This window comes from Canis lupus, chromosome 20 (genome assembly GCF_011100685.1).
Source record: "Canis lupus familiaris isolate Mischka breed German Shepherd chromosome 20, alternate assembly UU_Cfam_GSD_1.0, whole genome shotgun sequence".
Taxonomy (NCBI): domain Eukaryota; kingdom Metazoa; phylum Chordata; class Mammalia; order Carnivora; family Canidae; genus Canis; species Canis lupus.
In genome coordinates this window covers 12,576,794-12,600,846 of record NC_049241.1, presented here as the reverse complement: position 1 = coordinate 12,600,846, position 24,053 = coordinate 12,576,794, and the positions used below count along the sequence as shown (strand labels likewise).

The window sequence follows — 24,053 nt, the reverse complement described above, 5'->3', positions numbered from 1 at the left end:
GGAGCAGCAGGCCGGCGCGGGGCGCCTTCCCGAGCACCGCGGACGGGATGTCTCCCTGTAACGCAGTTTACTGGTTTTCAGTGGTCCCCCTGGGGGCGGAGAGCAAGTTCAGCGCTGCCTGGGCTCGCCGGTAGGGACTGGGGAGGGGCGCTTCCAGCCCGTCCAGTGCTCGGTGGTCCGCAGCATTTATTAAGCCAAGCAGTTAAGGGGGGGGGGGGGGGCTTCTGCTTCTCCAGGGAAAGGGTGTCTAGGAGGGAGCTTGCCCTGGGAACCTGTATTGCACGCAGTGTGGTGCTTATTTAGTCAGCCTCGGTTGAGTGGAAGGATGATGATTGAATTTTGCTTGGGTGGTTAGTTGCGGGGAAGGAATAAGAGAGAAAGATGCTCTTCCATCTCAGTTTAGAGGCCCGGAGTTGATGTGACTCACTTGTAGCTGATAGGTGCTCGTACTTGTCAGGCATGAGCTTTGGAACTGTTTTAAAGAGAGAGGGCAGCAGTTCTTCCATCTTTTAGAGATGGTGGTTGAAATCCTTATTTCATAGACCAGTGGCCCAACTGGTTTGGTTACAGGAATGATTCAAACACAGCTCCCTTGTGGGAGAAAATATGTAACGTGTGACTCTTAGTCCTGCAGTAGTGGAGCAGCAGGAGTGAGTAAGACTTGAAGAAAAAGACGAGCAGAGATCCAGACTTCCTTTGAGGAACGTTGCATATAAGTATAAAAGAAAATTTGCCTACTTGTTTGGCTCCTCTTTGGCTCCTCTAGTGATGTGGTGGTGGTGGTGATGTTTTGGGTTTTGTTTTGGCTTGGGATGACTAACTTTTCAACATATATAGTAGAGTGGAAAGTATATGATAGCACCAAAATTAGTTTGAAATCCCTGTGGAGGGATCCCTGGGTGGCGCAGCGGTTTGGCGCCTGCCTTTGGCCCGGGGCGCGATCCTGGAGACCCGGGATCGAATCCCACGTCGGGCTCCCGGTGCATGGAGCCTGCTTCTCCCTCTGCCTGTGTCTCTGCCTCTCTCCCTCTCTGTGTGACTATCATAAATAAATAAAAATTAAAGAAAAATCCCTGTAGATTAAATATTCATACTAGAGCTTTTATAGGATATGGGAAAGACTTAGTTAACTGTAAATTTTCTGGTGTTCTCTTGAGAGATAAGAATTGGAATCTCCTTGTAAACCTGATTTTTTTTTTTTTACAAGACTGAATTAATATATAGTGTAGATGTAGGTGTATTACTACAATTAATTGTTGTATTTGTTGCAGAGTAGTTATTCTTGGGAAACTTGAAAAAGTTTAGTAAGTCTTTGAAGAACTTCTAAAGGCCTGAGCATGAAAATTATGCTTATTATGTTCTTTTTTTTTTTTTTTTTTTTAAGATTTTATTTGTTTACCCATGAGAGGCAGGAGAGAGAGGCAGAGACACAGGCAGAGGGAGAAGCAGGCTCCATGCACCGGGAGCCTGATGCAGGACTCGATCCCAGGCCCCAGGGATCACCGGCAGAGGCTCAACCACTGAACCACCCAGGCGCCCCTTATTATGTTTTTCATAGATGGTGTAGTTTATTATAATGAGCAAGAACTTTGAAGTCAAGGAACTCTGGGTTTGCAATCTGGCTCTTCCACTCAGCAGCCTTGTATCTTCTTTCAGTCCTCCTTGATTTCTCATCTATTAAATAGAGATAATAATATGTTTCTTAAAGAGTTGTTCTGGGAAGTAAATGAAATGACACATAGTAAGTGACTAGCACCAAGCCTGCCCATAGAAGGGGCTGGGTAAGTGGTAGCTGTTGTTATTTGTAGCCAATACATTGCTTCTTTAATGCAGAAACAGTGTTTTGAAAAATATTCAGAAGGGAATTAGCTGGGTTCATTTCCTTCTTTGAATCTGATTTATCCAAATGTGTGCTCCAAGAGTGGATTTATGGACTGTGGCAAATAATCATATCATGTACTCTCCCCCCCCCCCCCGCCCCAATTTAAAAAATATATTAGATTATTTTAACAGCAGAGCTTCTGGAACACTGTTGAACTCAAAGTGAACTAGTGTTTCCACTATTTTTTTTTTTTTTTTTTTTTTTTACATTAGACAATTCTTTTTGAATTGTAGTGATATGGGTAGGTTTGGCTTAGAAAAAAATCTGGATTGTAATTGGTCATAGCCTTTAAGATCCTGAGAAAAAGAGACCTCAATAAAATTTATACCTTTTTAAAAAGAAATCTCAGACTCTAACTTAATCTGTGATTATTATCGAATATATTGAGGGTGAGGAAAAGTTTAGTAAAGTGATTTTTACAGACTTTTAGATAAAAACTGTTTCCAAGACAGTAATTTTAGCCTTATATTTAAAAAAATTAATTGAAAAAAAATAAAAAAATTAATTGAGCTATTCTTTATATTTTGTATAAGATGTTTGATTTATAGACTCAAAAATACAGATTGGTTGAATTTGATCTCACTTTAGAAAGTTGGCCATTTATTTACTCGCATTCAACAAGTAACTTGCCAGGTATGAAAAGTTTCAGGTGATGCCAGTTTTCTTTTGGTAAAAATCAACTTTTTGCATAAAATGTGTCTCTATATTCTGTCTTAAAAGTTAACACAAATTTCAGAAATGTCATTTAACTTACTCAAAAGGTTTGTGAAACTGAATTATTTATATGTAGGGTTTGGCCTTCTTCTGAAATCGGGCATTTTACTTACAGAGAGTTTCAATCCTAAAATTCATATTCTTGTAGTTTTAAAAATGGGATGATACTTTATTTTATCTAATATTTTTACATAGAGACCCTTAACATACATACTGTTCTCTTTGTTTTTAACATTAAACAAAGAAACCCCTCTAGTCGTTAATTTTCTCATTAGTGTTAAGGAATGAAATAATGCCCATTGCTAAGTATTCTGGCAGTTATTGCATAATAAATCATGTGTCCTATATGTGTAAAGTACATTGAGTAATCTTTATTTTTAACGGAGACTCTTACATGGGTTACAGGAGTTACTAAGAAATGTTTAATAGGATTTAGCAAAGTGTTATAAGCTACCTTTTATAGATAACTTTGTTTTTGAAATGAGTTGTATAAAAGTTTGTCTACATTTTTGTAAAGTATTGATGCTAAATTGGTTATTCCAAGGAAAGTTTATCACTGCTGAGAATTAGAAAAAGGAGATATTTGTAACGATTGTCGGAATTTGAACCTACAATCTTTTTTTTTTTTTTTTTTTAATAAGGGAGAGAGGGGAGGGTACTTTTGAACATTGCTTGGGGGAGGGGCAAATGAAGAGAATTTAAAGCAGATTACCTGCTGAGCTTGGAGTCCCTGCTGGGGTTTGATCCCAGGACCCTGAGATCATGACCTGAGCCAAAAGCAGGAGTTCAACGTTCAACTGATTGAGGTACCTAGGTGCCCCAAAGTAATTTTTTTTTAGGATTTGTAGAACTTTTAATTAGGTGGTTTAATTTTACTCTCATCTTACAGATGCAGCTAAAGGATCCAGAAAAGTAAGTGAAATTCCTAAGGCAGCTAACTCATAGCACAGATAAAATTAGAACCTAGGGTTAGTTCCCTTTCTACTTTTCTGGTCTACCTCTAAAATCCAGCTGAGATTAGAATCATATAGCTGTGGATTGGCAGGTCGTAATCCTTTAAAAATCTTTAAAAAATATATTTGTTCATAAATATACTCTTATGAATCTGGATAACATTTAAACCAAAGCGTCTTCAGCATGTTGATTAACATTTGAGGACTATTTGTGTGTGTGTGTGTGTGTGTGTGTGTGTGTGTGCGCGCGCGCGCACATGCATATCTCTGTATTGAGGATATGAATTAGGGGAAGGAATGATAATTATATAAAGTAGGAGTACTGGAATATTATATCATGTTTGGACATTTAAATAACTGGCTAACAAGCATTGTTGGGTAATTGAGCTATGTTTATTTTCCTTAAAAAGCAGAAATAATTCTGAATTTGATCGGAGTGTTTATTACTTACTCTGGAGTAAGAAAGGGGCAAATAGTTTTTAAAGAAACTATAATGTGGCTCACATCTATAGGTCAGTAAATTTGTAATTTTACTGTAAAAACTAGCCTTCCAATAAGGTAGTCTTCAAATTGACATTAGGAGTAGTAGCACATGAGGCATCCTGCTAGGGAGTTTCTCTTCTAAGTTCTTTACCTTCATCCCCATTCCCATTATTTTTGACATGCAGACCTAGAATATCAAAAGCTGAATGTTCTTGTTAAAAAGCTGTTAGAATGCAATAATATGTTTTAAATTACTGACTTAGAACATATCTCATAACTAAAGCATTTTTTAACTTTCTCAAAGATTAAAGTGGATGGTCACTGAACATAGATACAAAATGCATTGCACCTATAAAAACTAGTTACTTAAGTATTATTTTTAGATTTTTTTCTAATTATCAAGACAATTCAGGGTCATTAGAAATTTGAAAAGAATAAAGTAGGAGAAACCACATGTTACTGTTACCATCCAAGATTAACTGCTGTAAACATTTCAAAATATTTCCTTTTTTGTCCTTTTAGTTTTTTATTTTATTTTTTCTCTTTGTTTTTTTTAAATGAATATATCCAAACACTTTTTAAAAAAGTTTTGAGATATCTAGTTTTTCTGCTAATTATGGAATATGCATTTTTCTTGTGTAAAACTATTTTAATGCCTTTATAATTTATTCTGTTATGGCTTTATCTTGTGGCTGTACCATAATATATTTGATCATTTCCTCATTATTGGACATTTCAGTAGTTTCAGTAGTATACAGATTTGCCTCTCTATATCAATGTGCTCTGCATTTCCTAAGGATGAGTTACATCATTGGGTCAAACGATGGGAACATATTTCATGTCAAATGGCAAAATTGCTTTCCAGAAAATAAAGTATGTGCTCCTACCGAGAATGTCCTCTGAACAGATTTCATGTATAAAGTTGGACTTCAGCTAAGTACTTGTCCTTTGTTATTTTTAGGGCAAAACATATTTAGTTGTTGATAAGTAAACGTATTTTTAAACTATTCTGTTAGGTAATTGCTTGCTTCTGTATTTAATGTTTAAAGAAGTATCTGTTTCAGCAACTAAGACCAAGATTATAGAGAACATAATTCCTTTTCAATTTTCTTTTTTATTGAGTTTTTTAGGCAAGCCATATAAATACAGCTCATCCCCTTTAGCTGTTTTTTGTTTTAATTTGTTTTAAGCTTAATGGTGGTTTGCATTAAGGGTTGTATTCCAGGAATCTGGCATATTTCCATGCAGTCCTTACCTAATCTTGTCCTATTATAGTGTGTTGCTGCTTTTTCTTGCAGGGTTGGGGGGAGTTAAAAAAAATATTATTTTCTAATCAGAATCTAAGAAAGTTTGCCAAGTAGGGACTCCTGGATGGTTGGTTAAGCATCTAGCTTTTGATTTGGACTCTGGTCATGATCTCAGGGTCATGAGATGCAGCCCCTTGTCAGGAGCTTGCTTAAGATCCTTCCTCTCTCCCTTTGTCCCCCCACCTGTCTGTCTAAAAAAAAAAGGAAAGGAATGTTTGCCAAGTAGACCGTTTTTTGAAGCTATAGTATATGAATTTTTAAAATTAATAACTTGTGTATCTTTTATAATAATAAAATTGATTCGTGTCCTTTGTGCTCATATAAGGAAAAAACCAAGGAAAAAATATTAACTTATCTACTGAATAGGTCAAAATTAAATGATAATTTAAGGCATTTAGTTTTTCTAGGATGTGACAAACCAAAGTTGGAATCTCTAATGGAATAATTTAATTTCTTTCTTCAAAGTTAAAATCACAAGGCTTACATTGTATTGTGCTATTATTTTTAAAGGTTACACTGTTTCTTAAATTAGACATTGGATCTTGTATTTGGATCCAGTTTCATAGTTTGTCTAGTTTTATACACTAGAATAACATTCTTATTTCATATCCCAAAAGGCAATTCTTTTTACATTTAAAAAAAATCAAAGCTTTAGAGTTCATTTTAAAATCATCTCTAAAATACTGTATTTAAAAAATTGTAATAGTATCTTTAGGTTTCAGGTATCTAAGTTGTGATATTTCTGCTTGAAAATTGGAAGATTTCCCTTTGAAACTGGGTTAGAAAAATAATCATTTGTTATTAAAACAAAAAGCAAACCTTGGATGATGATTGGCAAAATGATCCTAAAAATGTCTTTTTTTTTTTTTTTTTTTTGCCAGTTTACTTGATGATAATTACTTTAGCTCTACCTAAGTAGTAATATTGTAAGAATATATTCTGAGCCTAAATTTGTTGGCATATGAATGTGGTATGAATGAGTTTTTTTGGAATATGTTTAAATGGCTGGTTGCATGAATTAGAATGGAATAGAGGTTAGGTACTGAGAGCCAGACTATTGAGGTTCAAATATTGACTCTTCTTTGACTTGTTAAGTTATTTTTGACAAGTTATTTAACTCCTCAGTGTCTGTTCCCTTACATGTAAAATGGGAATAACAGTAGTTTCTACCTCATCTCATAGAGTTATGAGTTAATCCTTGTAAAACATTTTGAACAGTGTTCAAAGCAAGGCATGCGATATGGAAGTACTTCATAAATGTTAGCTGCTAGATTACTGTAATGTGCTCACCTTCAGGTCAGGGATTTCTGTTGCTTTTGTTCACCGATGTATTCCAGTTCTTACATACTAGGTGCTCAAATATATGTCTTTATGAACCCACATTTCCATTTTCATATTTCAGTATTTAAAGCTTGGAATAGTGTTAAGAATTAAGAATGCATCTTTATGGTAAAAGAGAGGTAGACTGATCCCTATAGGAAGGAAAGAGGGGCACTTGGCAGTAGTGTCTGCCCTTTAGAATTTAGGTGCCCTATACAAGTGTATGCTTAGATTGTAATTTTAAATTTGGATAAAACCATAATATTGGTATCCATTTGGGTGTGTTTGCTTTAATTTTTAAACCAGGATTTAAGATTAGAGTGGGTTTAATCACTCTTGACAACCATGAATTTGTAAGCTGCAAAAGGCAGTATGTTGTGTTTGTGGTAGCCTGTCCTCTCCTAGATGAGAAGTGGGCTCCTGAGACTGTATGCAGGCTGTACCAGAAAGAGCTTTACGGCAGCGTTTCTTCTCTGAAAATGGTTTAAGGTCTGGTTTAGACATTGATTACTAGATCTACTTTTTCTTGAAAGCTTGTTTTGTATGGAGAGTGTTTGAATGCAGATATATAGACTTCATTATTTTTGAATAGTTCTTATCAGAGGAAAAACTAGGAAATGGAAGAAACCTACTTTTTCTGCCTCCAAAATCTAGCTGTTTCACTCCTAGCCTTTTGGTTTATTTTGATATTACTGTTTTCTTCATTCAATGGCTGAATGTCCGAAAAACTTAAAACTTTATTATTAAAAAGAATACACATAATCCATATTGTTTCAAAAAAGCATTAGATATACAAACAAAAAATATTTTTAATACCATTAGGATTTAATGACTATTAACATTAAGCTGTATGTCCTTCCAATTTTCTCCCTATCCTTTTATATATACACAAATATTTGCTTTTTTTAAACATTGAGCTATAATTGACATACAACATATTAATTTTAGGTGTATAATATAATGATTGCATATTTGTATGTACTGCAAAATGATCATCATAGTCTAACTAGTTAACATCCATCACCATGCATAGTGAAAATTTTTCAAAATCTTGTGATGAGAACTTTTAAGATTTACTTCTTTGACTTTCAAATAGGCAGTATAGTATTATTAATTATGCTGTACATCACCTTTTATTTATTTTATAACTGGAAGGTCATACCTTTACCTGTTTCCTCTACCACCGTCCTATACCCTCTGCCTCTGGCAGCCACCAAGTCTGTTCTCTGTGAATCCCCCCCCCCTTTTTTTTTTAAAGATCCCACATGTAAGTGTCTTTCTCTTTGGACTTATTTCACTTAACATAATTATGCCCAATATATGCTTTCTTGATAACAGTGACAGGATCATCTTGATTACGTGCTAAGTGGTCTCATGTAGTCTATTTGACTTACCTACTTTGATGGCTAAAAGGCAATTCAAGTTCAGCCAGTTCAAGATGGAGCTTTTGATCCCCTTCTGCCGTAATCCAGGGAACCAACCTCTCTTCTTTTGAACATATGTCATAGGCTTTAATCAATCTGTATATGTATATTTTGGTTGCAGGCATTATTTTCCATTATTGACTGATTGAAATGTTTGTGCCTAATGATTTTGTAATTTTCTTCAGAGTTCTAGAAGATGGTCCAGTTTGACAATCTTTTAACCTTTACATATTCGTCTCTTCCTGTCGAGAGCATGTGTCTTCGCAAGTTAGGATTGATCATATTTCCATTGTAATTTTCACCACACTTGCTCAGGTTTTTTTTGGCAGGGGGTTGAAGTAAGACTTGTTTTCTAAAGGATGAATTTAGTAGCAAATATAGAGACCAATGAAATAGAGCTTGATCACAAGGTTATTACAAAGGTCTGATTAAGAGATCATAAAGGTAAGAGTTAAGGAAAAGATGGCTTTATTATGGCAGTAGAATGAGTGCAATTTAATGGTTGCATCAGATGTGCAGGACAAGGGGGGGGTTGTTGTCAAAGACTTTTTTTTTTTTTTTTTAAAGATTTTATTTATTTATTCATGATAGTCACAGACAGAGAGAGAGAGGCAGAGACACAGGCAGAGGGAGAAGCAGGCTCCATGCACCGGGAACCCGACGTGGGATTCGATCCCGAGTCTCCAGGATCGCGCCCTGGGCCAAAGGCAGGCGCCAAACCGCTGCGCCACCCAGGGATCCCGTCAAAGACTTTTTTAAGGAGTTGAATGAATTGAAGAATATGCTTGTACCATCAAGTAGTGGATATGGGATGGATAAGGGGGAATAAGTTGAGAAGAGATAGGTATGAGTTGAGTATAAAATATATGGTTAATGAAATAAAGGGAATTTATATTTAGGAAGGGCATTCATGCTATTATTTTTAGATACAGTGGGACTAAAACTGAGAATTAGAATTTCATCAATTCATATCTTAATCTTAGTAAAAAAAACTTAGGAAGTAGTTGAGAATCCAATCCTGGATTCTCTTCAAAAGAATGTTGTAGAATATTTTCTTTCTTGTGATTTGTGTTATCCTACTCTGCTTATTACTTATTTTGCAAACGTTTTTTTAAGCAAGAAGTCAACAGAATGTTCTCCACTACTCCAGAATTGCAATTGGACTATCTTGATTTGTTTATGGTGCCTGTGTACATGAGTCTGTGCCCAGATTGTAGCTGCCCAGAAGAGGTCCTAATCCACAGACCCTTCAGGCAGCTGAATGAAGGCTGTATATTCAAAGTGGCTCAGGCTCTTGTAGGCTTGGAAGCCTTCACTCTTTAATTTGGAGAGGAATATTTCTATCCCTGGAAAGCATCTGGTTTAGTTTTGTGTATACATACTGTCCTTCTACTGAAGAGAAAAGTTGATCATTGTAATTTGTTTTGCTTTAAACATAAAGGATATTTGATCTCTTGGGCTTTAAGTTGTGATTTTTCTTCGGTACTGGGTAAACATGAAGATAGTTTTAGACTCAGAATATCATTTTTTTTTCTCTTACTGGGTTACATTACTGATTATTTTACCATATGATTGGAAAGATGGTGTGATCCTCAGTCCTTCTATTCCAGTTAGGCTGTTAGATATCTGCTGAGAGATTCATTTAGAATCAGAGGGAGAGGGAGAAGCCGACTCTGTGCCATGTGGAGCCCAGCATGGGGCTCAGTGTCAAACCTTGAGATCATAACCCCTGGAGCTGAAATTAAGAGTTTAATGGTTAAGATGCTTAACCAGTAAGCCATCCAGGCACCTCTATGCTATGTCATTCTTAAGGATAGTTAACACAAAGACTGTTCTCAGACATTCTACTGTTTCTTAATCATACTTTTCTACTATCTCCAACACACAGGGGGTGTTCAATAAAAATGTTTTGGCTTATTTTTTTTATAATGAAACAATTGTCTATTTTACGAAGTGCATTCACATACAAAGCATTGTATGATTCTTTTGGCCCCCTTGTTAAGTAGATACCCACTGGCTTATAAAAGGAAAAAAGAGGTTAAGTGACAGTTTTGAGATGGGCCTGGAATGCAACTGTAACTCAGCCTGAATGTCCTGTTCCGTTGAAAAGATGAGGTATGATGAATCCTTGTTTACAGACAAATCCTTTAGGACCTTGCTTTGCCACTTGATATAATATAGCTCTTCCAAGTCCTGTGACTGAGACTAGTTTGGAAATCGGACATCACCTCTGTGGTGTTTCTTAGCCGTTTTTAGCTTTCTTTGTCAATTTGTTGCCAAATACTTTAAGTCTACTTCACTGGTGGTTTTAATATTTCTCTGTGTTACCCTTTTTAGGAACACTTGTAAATTTTAGTGGTTTTGTTTTGTTTTGTTTTGACTTGGAGTTGGGCTTAAATTTGCCAGTGACAATTAGCAAGATGGTTGTGGGGAGGAGGAGGAAGGCCATAAAATACGTGTTAGATCGTGTTAATGATGGAGAATGAAACACTCAAGATACCAAGCTATTTTCCTTTGTCTACAATACATTATCTACTGGTGCTCCTTTCCCCTTAGACGACACCGTCTTACATATTGTTTAGATTCCGGATCTATGGAGCCTTTCCTTAACTCTTCTCCAAGGCAAAGTTAATTGCTCTCTGCTCTCTTTTCATAGCACTTTGTCCAAAATTGTATTTATTTGGGTCTGTTATCTATTTATCTGTCTCTACTTCCAGACTGCAGACTTTCTTATTTATGTCCCCTAAACGTAACTCTGTGCCTGACTCAGAAGGTGCTCATAATTATTGACTTATTAGAGTGAAGTAGTGTAGAGCATTGTTTAAGTATGTTGGGTCAGACATAACCTAAATTTGAATTCTAGATCTGTCAGAGCTCTGTGACCCCCTCAAAGTTTCAGTTTCTTCATTGGTGGTTTGGATTTGAGAATAGTTGTTCCATGGCTCTTGGTGTGAGGTGAGATAAATCAGCATAGTGCCTGGCATAAATGCTCTGCAGTGGATAATTACTAGTGTGGCTCATGTAGTATTTGGGGGTTAGGACAGGAACATGTGTTCCAGTATTAGAGGGCAGATGAAATGGATCTCCTCTCAGTCCTCATTCAGTGTTAAAGGAGGGTGAAAGGTTTCTGAGTTCCAGAATGGAGGTTATGCTTGCCTCCAGTTTCTGTTCTTGATGAAGGTTCTGTCATTGTGAGAGAGAAGCTAAAATCCCAGACTGTCCTTTGCCATAATCCATTATAGATGTGGTAGGATGTTTGGGGCAATCTACTGAAAAATTTGCTGGTTAATTGGGTTTATCTTCCTGTTGGTAAATTTGGTTGTAGTTGCTAGTTTTGGCTTGGTGGAAGAGATTGTGATTGGTCCTAATTGGTATTTTACTATATATTATTAGTATAGTATCGATTTATAATCTTTCAGCTAACCATTGAGTTTGTATTTTTTGTTCCTGTGGTTGAGCAACCTAAAATAGACTTCAAGCTTCCGTACGAGTAATGACTTTCACTTATTTATCAACAGGTAACTCTCAAATGCCTGAAGCATTATATTCCAGTAGAAAGTAACATTAGGGTTTTGAAATTCAGACCTGGGTCTAAATCCCAGTTTTGCTGTTACGTGTGTGACCTTGTGCTGTTGATCTCAAGCTTCCTTTTCTGTAAAATGAAGCAGGTAAGGTGAATGGTGTCATGTTGCTATTATCATTATTACTATTGTTATTAATAGTGTAAGTCAGTGACACGTGGCCTGGCTAATTAATAACGGTGATATATTCTTGATGCAGGAATCACATATAACGGGAAAACATTCTTGTCACTCTAGCTTTTTTCTGTACTTCTAATTCTCTGCCAAGCTCCCCACCTGGAAAGTAGTAAGTGGGGTTGTAGACAGCTACTGAATAAATAATGATGCTAGCATTTAGAAGACACAGTAATTTGGAATCTGAGCACTGTACAGTGACTCAGTATTTCATGACTGCCCATCATTTAAGAGTTGCGTTTCTGTATGAAGCAATGCTCATAACACTGACTGGGCTAATGGAGTAGCTTTACAATGTTTAGTGTTTCTTCAGGGACACCCAGAGAGAGCCAGAGGGTGAAAAGCAGCCACTGAAAGAGAAATATATTCACACTATGGCATTTTCTGCAGCCACACACTATACTGCTAAACTGAAAAATGTAGAAACAGAGATGTCTCTGTTGATACGTAAGTTAACAGATAGCTAAAAGACTTGATATATCCTGGTTTAAAATGTGTTCAGGAAATTAGTAATTTTAATATTTTAAAAAGTAAGCAGTGTTACCAAAGTTTTTACAGTGGGGAAAAGCATGAGGCAATCCACATGATGTTATTAGTGGAGGAGATAAGGTTGCAAATCTACAAGGCAGGAAAAGGCTACAAGTTGGAGATAAAGAACTAAGAAATTAAAATCCAGATTTTAATGTATCCTAATGATAGGTGCCAAAGTTTGCTTCCTCTAGAGTCTGACATCAGAATTATATTTATAAGTTGATTCCACTACTGCTGTCAAGGATGCCTGGGCTAGTCTTTAAAAGATAAGGAAGGGAGTATTGCCTATCTGTTTTATGATATACCTGTGGAGCAGGGTTTCAACAGTTTCATTTATCTTCTAGTTAGAAAAGAGATCTGATAAGAGGTCATGCATATGCTGTCATCTGGCATGATATGCTCTAATCCTTGGTTACATTTAGAGGCTTTTTCATTCTAACATTTAAAGGTTCTTTTTTTTTTTAATTTTTATTTATTTATGATAGTCACAGAGAGAGAGAGAGAGAGAGAGAGGCAGAGACATAGGCAGAGGGAGAAGCAGGCTCCATGCACCGGGAGCCCGACGTGGGATTCGATCCCGGGTCTCCAGGATCGCGCCCTGGGCCAAAGGCAGGCGCTAAACCGCTGCGCCACCCAGGGATCCCACATTTAAAGGTTCTGAGTAGCAGTAGGAGTTATGGGTTAAATTCTAAACTAGGAGCCACTTTCTGGATAACTTCTCTGTAATGTCTCTGACATTTGTTTAATTGCAGATCTATATAGCTACTAATGGATGTTATAGTTTCAGTGAGCAGTGAAGTTTATCATCTTGGAAATAAAAAGAGGTAGATTCAGAAAATTATATAAAATTCTCATCACCAGTTAGATTTCTTAATAGCCCAGAAAAAAACCCTGTATAACTTCTTTTAAAGAAATGGAGCTGAACGGGAAGCAAAAGTAGTTAATGGATGATGTTGGACTTGGGAATTCTGAATGAGTCAGTTCAATCCTACAGGGTGTCCTGTCTCAAAGAAATTAGGGCAATATGTGATATAAAGCTTGCACGGCTCCCAGTGGCCTACCTAGTTGTATTCTTTCAGAGGTAGCAGTGGTCAGGGCATCTTCCCATACAAGATAATGGTTAGCTTTTTTTTTTTTTTTTTTCCACTTTGGGGACTCTGCACGGCAGTTTTAAAAATAATGTTCCCTGGTTGGTTCCTCAGGAACTAAGCCTCATGGCTAAATTCCAACACAGACTAATCTTCTAATCTTGTCCTTAATTCTCTATTTAGTGAGTGTTGGAACAGGTTTCCAGACTGCTTAAAATGAATTCAAGGGTACAGTAAGAAAAGACAACCTGAGGGATGCAGCTCTATGTGTAGAAGTGTGGTTTGTTGTGTTCTGAAAATTTTTAGCTACTCCAGCATTCTTTTGGTCAGTGGCAGCATGATGTTACTCTTTCCATGCTTTTACTTTTAACCTTCCTCTATCATTATGCTTACAGTAGGTTTCTTGGAGACAGCATTATGAGTCATCTTATAAAAAAAAAAATTCTGACAATCTTTGTTTAAGTGGTGTGTTTAGATGAGCATTTACTTTTGCTATAGTTATTGACCTGTTTGGATTTAGTTCTACAACTTAAGTATTTGTTTTTATTCCTTTGTTTCTTTTCTATTTTCAATTGGACTGTTTCACTATTTTAATTTATTGCAGTTTTGACTCATCTCTCTTTATGGCTTCTTTCGTGGTTCTAGGGATTACAATATATATACATCTAGCTTACTTAGAATTAATATATTAACACTTCATGTGGAAGTAGAAACCTTGCCACCATTTAGGTCCCTTTGCTTTCTTCCCTATAGGGTGCATTTGTCATATCTACTGAAAATTGTACCAGATAAGATTGTAATTTTTGCTTCAACCATCAAACATTTTAATATTCAAGAGGAAGACAGTAGTTACTTTACTTTTACCCAGATGTTACCATTTCTATTGCTTTCCCTTAATTCCTGAAGTTCTAGGTTCCCCTGTTAGCTTCTTGTATGCCTGCAGGACTTCTTTTAGCCTTTCTTTTAGAGTATATCTACTAATACAAATTCTTTTAGTTTTCCTTCATTTGAGAATGTCTTTATCATCTTCATTCTTAAAGAATGTTTTGCTGGATATAGAATTCTAAGTTGATAGTTTTTTTTTTCCCCCTCAGTACATTTGTAAAGACCTTTATGGTTTCTTTCTTTTTTTTTTTTTTTTTTTTTTCAATTTGCTCAGAATTTTATTAGGATTAGGTTCACAAGGAACAAGGAGGGGCTTCTGGGGGAGGGGGGCCTTTATGGTTTCTGATGAGAAATATCATAGTCATTGAAGTTGTTATTCTCATGGGTCATGTGTTGTTTCTGGCAACTTTCAAGTTTTTTTTTTTTTTTTTTTTTTTTTTTTTTGTAGTTTAATTATGATCTCTCCAGGTGTGGATTTCTTTGAACTTAACACTGCTTTGGGTTTGTTGTCATTCTTGAATCTAAAGTTTATCTTTCCCCAAATTTTGGACATTTTGTTATTCTCTCTTTTTTTTTAAATTGAGGTATAATTCTCATATAACATTAGTTTCAGTAGTACAACATAATGATTTGATATTTGTATACATTATGAAATAATCACCACAAGAAATCTAGTTAACATCTATCATTTAGTGCAGTTACCAAAAAAATTTTTTTTTACTTGTGATGAGGTTTACTCCCTCAGCAACTTCCACATATTCAATACAATATTATTAGTGATAGTCAGCATGTGATACATTACATCCAATGACTTACTTATTTTAAAACTGAAAATTCGTACCTTTTGATTCCCTTTACCCATTTCTCTCACAACCCCCTCCCCTCTCCATCCCCTGCCTCTGTCAGCCACCAGTCTTTTTCTTTATCTGTGAGCTTAGTTCTTTTTAGATTTCACATGTGAAATCATATGGTATTTGTCTTTCTCTGTCTTATTTCACTTTGTTAAAATAAAAAAAAATTTCTGTTTGATTAATAGGTCTGTTTTTATGCCATAAATAAATAAATAAATAATAAATAAATAAATAAAATTAATAAGATAAAGAGTCCATCCATGTTGTCACAAATGGCAAGATTTCATTATTTTTTAATGGTTGAATAGTCATATATATGAATACATATGTGAATTGATATGAATATACGTATATCACATTTTCTTTATTCATTTATCCGTTATTGGTCACTTAAGGTTATTTTTGTATCTTGACTATTATAAATAATACTACAGTGAAAGTCGGGTACATATATTTTTAATATTTTTACTTCCTTAGGTAAATATTCAAAAATGGAATTACTAGATCATATAGTAGTTATGTCTTTAATTCTGAGGAGCCTCCATACTATTTTCCATAGAGGCCAATAGTACCAATTTACATTTCCACCAAGAGTGCACAAGGAATAATAGCATGAGGTTTTGATTTGCACTTGGTTTTGCTTTTGCTTTACATTTCCCTGATGATTAGTGATGTTGAGCTCCTTTTCATATGTGTGATATCCATCTGTAGATCTCTGGAAAAACACCTTTTCAGGTTTTCTGCCATTTTTTTTTTTAAACTAGATTGTTTATTATTGAATTGTATAAGTTTTTCATATTTTGGATATCAACCCTTTATCAGATATATGATTTACAAATATTTTCTTTCATTCAGTAAGTTGTCTTTTCGTTTTGATAATTGTTTTCTCTTCTGTGCCGAAGCTTTTTAGTTCAGTGTACTCACAGTTATTTATTTTTGCTTTTGGTGTCAAGATTAAAAAAATCATTCTTAAGATTTGTGTCAAGGAGCTTACCATCTGTTTACTTCTAGGAGTTTTATGGTTTTGGGTCTTATATTCGAATCTTTAATTTGTTTTGAGTTAAATTTTGTGAATGGTATAAGATAGTAGCAGTTTTACCAACACTGTTTATTGAAGAAACTCTTCTTTCTCCATTATAAATTCTAGGTCCTTTGTTGTAAATTTTTATATATATATATATTTTAAGATTTTATTTATTCATGAGAGACACAGAGAGAGAGAGACAGAGACACAGGCCGAGGGGGAAGCAGGTTCCATGTAGGGAGCCTGACGTGGGACTCAATCCTGGGTCTCCAGCATCACTCCCTGGGCTGAAGGCGACACTAAACCGCTGAGCCACCTGGGCTGCCCCCTTTGTTGTAAATTAATTGACCACATATATGTAGGTTTATTTTTGAGTCACTATTATGTTTCATTGTTTGATGGGTCTGTTTTTATGCCAATACCATACTCATTTGACTACTAGAACTTGAAATCAAGGAGTATGTAATTTGTAATAGAACTTGAAATCAAGTTTTGTAATAGAACTTGAAATCAAGGAGTATGAGGCCTTTTCTCACAGGGCCTTTACTTTGACTTTTTGGGGTCCTTTGTGGTTTCATTTTCTCTTATTCTGGGATTTCAATAACATGAATATTAGACCTTTTTATATTGTCCTACAGATTCTTGAGGCTTGGCTCTTTCTTTTTCCTATCTTACTTTCTCTTTTTCAGGTTGGATAATTTCTTTTGCTTTATCTTCAGGTTCATTGACTTTTTCCTCTGTAATCTCTATTCTTCTATTGAGCCCATCTATTGGGCTCCTTCTATTGAGGAAAAAAGCAAAAAACCTTCTATTGAGGTTTGCTTTGCTTTGTTTTTGTTTTGTCATTATATTTTTCAGTTCTAAGATTTAAAAAAAATTTTTTTTTAAAGACTATTTATTCATGAGAGACAGAGAGAGAGAGAGAGAGAGAGAGGCAGAGACACAGGCAGAGGGAGAAGCAGGCTCCATGCAGGGAGCCTGATGTGGGACTTGATCCCAGAACTCCAGGATCATGCCCTGGGCCAAAGGCAGGTGCTCAACCGCTGAGCCACCCAGGCATCCCCAGCTCTAAGATTTTCATTTGGTTCTATTTTATGGCTTATACCTACCTGCTGAAATTTCATGTTATATTCATTCATCCTTGGAGCTGGGTTATGATAGCTAGTCTCTGTCCCGTATTTCCAACATTGGGGTCATCTTGATGTTGGCATCTGTTCAGTCACTTTTTCCCTTGCTAGTTGTTTAGTTTTCTTGAATCTCATATGTTCAGTTATTTTGGACACTTTGGATATTATGAGTCTCCAGGTTTTGTTTACAACCTATGGAGGATAACTTGTTTTATTTTAGTGTGCATTTGACCCAGTTAGGTTTAGGCCAAAAAATCCAACCTGCCTTCTTCTGTGAGCTTTGTTTCTAATGTTTCTAATGTTCTAAGTCCTGTTTTCAAAGCCTCAGTAGTACTGTTTGGATCATTCCCAGCTATATATTGTGGACATTAACTAGAAACCTGGCAAGTGGTCTACTTAATAGTTTAATTCTCAGGGTCTTTTATGTTATTCTTTAGAGTCAGATCCAAATATCACAGTTTAAGGATTAGCCCAGGAGTTCATGTACAACTTTGTGGGATCTGTTTCTCTAGATCTTTCCTTTGCAAATTTCCCCCATACTATGGCTCACAACCCTTTTCCCACTTTCCTGATCCTCTGTCTATAAACCTGGGGCTTCATAATCCCTCCTTTGTTATGTCTTTCCCTCAACTGAATCTATCTCAGGGGCCAAGAGAATAGACAAAAAAATAATCAACAGGGATTCCTCTTTCAATCCTCCCCACACTACCAAGCATTTTTTGGACCAGGGTTCCTATGGTTACAGAGGATCCTTTTCCCTTTGAGGAATACCTGACTGACCATAGCTGCTATAGATGCTCATTGCTTTTGGGCTTGGGTTTGTTTGGAGGCTATAGCAGGAGAAAGGAAAAAAACACGGAGGGGATTTTTCCTAATCTCCCTCTTCTTTCTTCCTCCTGCCATTACCCCCAACACACAGACGTGCTCCTCAGATCCAAAGAGGTGCTTCTGTTGAAGCCTTTTCTGTTCATGCCTGGTATGTGTTTCTGGCAATTGAATCCAGGCTGGGAGATTGGAAGTAAACAACACAACTAGGAAATAGCACCAGATTACTTGTGCTTCAAGTTTTGATTTCCTTTTTTGTGTGCTACTTACTTTTTAGAGCCCTCAGCTGCTGCTTGCATTCTGTCCACAGTTTTTAGTCAGTGGAACGGATAAGATGCAGTGTGCTTACCTAATCTTAACCCTGTGTGTATTGTTTTTTAACATTACATTACACTTAATGAACTCTGTAATAATGATGGTAGCAAATATTATTGTTATTTTTTAAAATTTTATTTATTTATTCATGAGAGACACAGAGAGAGAGGCAGAGAGACACAGGCAGAGGGACAAGCAGGCTCCATGAAGGGAGCCCAACGCGGGACTCCATCCTGGGTCTCCAAGATCATGCCTTCGGCTGAAGGCGGTGCTGAACCGCTGAGCCACCCAGGCTGCCCGGTAGCAAATATTAAATGCTTTCCCTATACCTGTTTCTGAAGCAGGCATTGTTGTAAATAGTGTATGTGTTTTAATTTTTAAAATTGATTTAATTTTTAAACAACTCTGTGTGATAGACTGTTCTCTCCATTTTATATTTGGGGAAAGTGAGGTGCATTACAAAGTTAAGGAATGTGCAAGGGGGCCATATGGCTAGGCAAGTGGTTAGACCAGAGTTATAACCTAGTATAACTGTCTCCAGAGTCTCAGTCATAACCACCAGACTAACACTGTCTCTGTATTATTGTGTTTTAACATTCATTACCTGAGAAAATGAACAGGACCTCTTAATAGTAATTCCACAGCCTCTTATAGTAACTCCACAGTTATTAAACTGTTTTGAAACGCTTATCAGCTCTTTTACTTATTTAGGATGGGCTTTATTAATTACATTAAAATTTTTACTTTTCTGAACGGTGCCTGAATGGCTCCGTCCTTTAAGCATCTGCCTTTGGTTCAGGTCATGATCCCAGTCCCTGGATCCAGCCTGCATTGGGCTCCATGCTCACTGGGGAGTCTACTTCTGCCCCTGCTCTTCCACTGCTCCCCCCTCCATGTTCTCTCAATCTCTTCCTCAAATAAAATCTTTTAAAAAGCTTTAAAATTTTTTTCTGATTCTGGCTTTCATAGATTTGATAAGGAGTAGGCTTCTTATCTTGTTTTAAAGAGTATGAAATGTACTGTTAGCAGATTAAAAATTTGATACATATGATGAAGCTATTCTATAAAGCAGTTTTCTTTATGACGGACTTTTGTTACACATATAACTTATTGATTTGGGTGGTTCTAGGAATCCGCCTTTTAATTTAGCAATAGAAGCCTATTTTGGGATTTGAAAGAAACTTTCTGCTAATTTCTTTTTGAACAAGCTAAACATGAACACAGAGCAGGTCACGTGCAGCATTAAAAGAGGTCTCCTTCTCATTCTAGTTCTAGTTCCTTTTCCCAGAAAGAGGGAAAGAAATTTTAAATATAGAAAATGGCTTTCTTTATGAACAACTAAGTTAGAAAAGTAAAAATAAAAAAAAAGTAGTTGAAATGTCTAGAGACCAACCAGTAGAATAGTAGTATCAAGGCCTAAAAATGTGATTATATGCTAATTTTTCCCACTCTCACGTTTCTGACTTTAGAACCTGCTTTAGCTCACATGTGAAGATGAGTAGTAGTCTTTTTATATAAAGACACAGATGTTTATTAAAGATTTATGGTACACCCTTGGTGCTTTTGGGAAATACATTCAGACATATTAGTGACTTGATTTAGCAAAACTATATTTGCTAAAGGTCTGTAGCACTGATTTCTTTTGGGGTCCATTTTCATGTTATTACTACATTGTGATAATTTCTGAGTAAGTGAGAATGCACTGTGATGTGGTCTCTGCGTGTTTAACTAGGGATGCTCACTAGTAAATTGTTTTACAGACAAGCAAGTTGAGTTTCCCTTCAGCAATTCTTTGGATATATAGATTTAGTAAAAAACCGTTATTAAAGTGCTGTTAATGAAAGCTATAGTGAACACAGAAAATAATCATTAGAGACCTTTTGAAAGGAATTTTCTTCAGGAATAGAGGTTAGCAGAGATGAGAGTTTTCAGGTTCCTAATTGAAACTGATTTTGAGAACATTTTAATCCTCAAGAGTTATCTTTGTAAAGGAGATTGCTGCAAAGTAGCCCTATTGGTGTTAGCAAGCAGTAAGGATTAATTAGTTGTTTAAAATGAGTTGAATTGGAATGACAGGTATTTAATAATTAGTAGTTAGAGAGTTCCCTTTGCCATTATGCTTTTAAAAAGTTTTCATTTGGAAAATTTTTGTCTGTTATGTTTAGTTTTCATAGCCTAGTGTCAAAACATAATGCCTTCCACTCATTGAGTTTAAAAAGAGATATTTTAAAATCCATGTTGCTACTGTTTGGGGTGTTATATATATGCTAATAATGTAAAAACCTACCAGTAATTCACTTGAATAATAAGCTATTCACTTCCAGTTCTCCCAAGGCAAACTTGATTGCTTGTCAAATTACCATAAATTTAACAACATTAATAAAGGACAAAATAAACCAGACACTAGCAATTTTAATACTAATACCTAGAGACTTGTCTGGACACTTTTAGATTCAGGTGTGGTCCTTGGCGGAGAAGTGTAGTAAGAGCACCTCTGTGGGGCAGAGAGGCAGTGCTTGAGTGGTTTGTGAGGACCTGGACAGCAGTTAAGAGTTAAATATTACATCTTCTGAGTTGGAGTGGATTTATTTGTTTCAGACATGAAAAGAATGCACTTGTTAATAAAGACGTCCTGTTTGGGAGCAGAAACTCCTATCTACAGTAGCCTTTGAGACTAGGGAAAAAAGAAAAGCAAAGGGAAGGGAGTAGTAAACACTTAAGGTAATAGAGGAAGTGAAGTAGCAATAGACACTTAAGAGAAGCAGCTATTAAGGACAGGAGGTAGAACCTTTGCATTCTGAGCAAGAGCGTTCAAAGTTGTGTGTATCTATATGCAATTGAAAGTGTCATAGGTGGGACTGAAATTTACATTTCCTTACTCATATTCAAGTAGCACAATAATAGATTATCTGTAGAAGCTGGCCTATTATCCTATGTAGATTATAAATTATCTTTAGATGCTTAAATGTCTACTTCGGCAGTCTTCCTAGATACCCAGTCATCCATATTATCTTTGTTTTATTATTATTATTTTTTTTTTAGTTTTTTTTTTTTTAATTTTTATTTATTTATGATAGTCACACACACAGAGAGAGAGAGAGGCAGAGACACAGGCAGAGGGAGAAGCAGGCTCCATGCACCGGGAGCCCGACGTGGGATTCGATCCCGGGCCCCCAGGATCGTGCCCTGGGCCAAAGGCAGGCACTAAACCGCTGTGCCACCCAGGGATCCCTATCTTTGTTTTAAATGGCATGTGTTTGTCATGCAATATTTTTATATTTGTTTCCTAATTTCTTTGTCTCTGTTATTTGAATAAGTGAGTGAATAAATAAACGAATGAGTAAAAGCAGAGGCAGAGTAGCTTTATGGATTTATGACCAGAGGAAAGGGTAAACAATAGAGGTGTTTATGAATTGGTACAACACACATTCATTGTCTCTGTATGCTGTTGATGATTGGATCATATGTGAAACAGGCTTTTATCAGTGGCCTCCCTAGTCTAGAGATGATACATGCCAAGCCTGAGAGCTGTAACCACTTTTCCCTCATCTGTACAGACAACACAGACGGAAGAGCACATCCTCACTGAGCCCAGGTGGGAACCCCTGGGCTGATTTGAACTGCCAGACAAGATGAAAAGCATTGGCATCTAGACCGCAGTCTACACAGGGGACGTTTCCATGCAAGAGTCTAAGGATGTTATTTCTTTAGCTAGAGTTAGAAGTTTTTTTTGAGTTGGTATTTCAAGTTGTATCTTTTTTTTTCAAGGTTAATCTTGTGGGGGTGGCTCAGCGGTAGAGCGTCTGCCTTTGGCTCAGGGTGTGATCCTGGAGTCCTGGGATCGAGTCCCACATCAGGCTCCCTGCATAGAGCCTGCTTCTCCCTCTGCCTGTGTCTCTGCCTCTCTCTCTCTCTCTCTCTCTCTCTCATGAATAAATAAATAAAATATTTTTTAAAAAAAGGATAATCTTGGAATTTCATGATTTTGTAGAAAGTTTTTATTATTTGATTTGCTTCAGAGAAATAATTTCTAAGTTTAGTTTATTTAGAACAGTGGCCTATTTTGAGAATTTGGGCCATTTGAAGAAAAGAGGCCTTGATTGATTATGTTCCTGAGGAACCTGAAACTTAAAATTTGGGGATGGTTCTTTATTCTGTATGGTAAGTATTAAAGAGAATCCCTCTCTCTCCAAACAAAATTCAAAAACAAACCCACTGGAATTTTGAGAGAAGTTATTCCTTGGTTAATAAGATTCCAGCTGTCCAAACAAATTTTTTAATGTGTGCTTTCAAACTGGTGTCCTGTTGGAATGATTTATATCTGTAGTTGGAAGTAAGTCCAGATTTACACATAAAACTGAGAACAAATTGTCTTTTGGGAAATTATTAAAGGAGAGATTGTCCATAGTGTTCTAAAATTGGGAGAAAATTGAACGTTATATTAATGACTCTTGAAGGGCTACTGTAGTGAATGATTCTCTTTTCTAGCCCCTTAAAAAGAGTGTTTAGGGGTGTCTGGGTGGCTCAGTCAATTAGGCATCTGCATGTGGCTCAAGTCATGATCCCAGGGTACTGGGGTGGAGCCCTGTCAGGCTCCCAGCTCAGCAGGGAGCCTGCCTTTCCCTCTCCCTGTGCTCCTCTCCCCCACTTGTGCTCTCTCTCTCAAATAAATAAATAAATAAAAATCTTAAAAAAGTGTTGTAAGGGAGATTGCCTTAGACATGATGTCTGTGTTCAGTGATAATTACTGTATTAAGTGCTTAGAAAAGAAAAGGAAAATATGTTTCTCTTAGGAAAACTAAGAGAATCCTAGATGTAGAACACACTATAATTCATTTCCAGGTTGTAAATAAATACTGAAACATTGGAGTAGATTTTAAAATGCCAGTTTTAAAGCCCAGAGGATTTTACTTTATACCAAAATTATAAAATATAAAATATCAATTTTTCTATTAGAAGACATTTGTAGGGGCAGCCCAGGTGGCTCAGCAGTTTAGTGCCGCCTTCAGCCCAGGGTGTGATCCTGGAGACCCGGGATCGAGTCCCACGTCGGGCTCCCTGCATGGAGCCTGTTTCTTTCTCCCTCTGCCTGTGTCTCTGCCATTCTCTCTCTCTCTCTCTCTCTCTCTCTCTCTAATAAATAAAATCTTAAAAAACATTAAAAAAAAGACATCTGTAAATGAATTTCCTTTTAGAACAAGATGAGCAATGACTTGCTTCTCAACTTGTTGGAATTCCTTATGACTGAGTGTATTCATGAGCTTTAATATTGTAGGGAATAGGTAGTAGTGGCATGACTGATAATATCTTCTAAATCCAGTTGTCATTGATGTAGTATAGGAGAAGGTGATATTTGATTATCCTCATTTAAAAATTGTCATTTAAAAAATGAATTGTTTGGAAATAGCTTCAAATTCACAAAAAAGTTGTAGGAATAAAAGCATTACAAGAACATCCATACACCCTTTACAGAGATCAGACTATTAACATTTTATTTCATTTGCTTTGTTATTTGTGTAGTCTGTGTGTCACTTTACATAGGTAAAATACATGTACCATAGCCCTTTAT

The 24,053-nt window shown here is 36.3% G+C and overlaps 1 protein-coding gene across 1 annotated transcript in view; it reads left to right on the top strand.

Moving 5' to 3' along the window:
- ARL8B (ADP ribosylation factor like GTPase 8B) overlaps positions 1-24,053 on the top strand; it is a 45,585-nt gene that overhangs the window by 774 nt on the left and 20,758 nt on the right. The window lies entirely within an intron of this gene.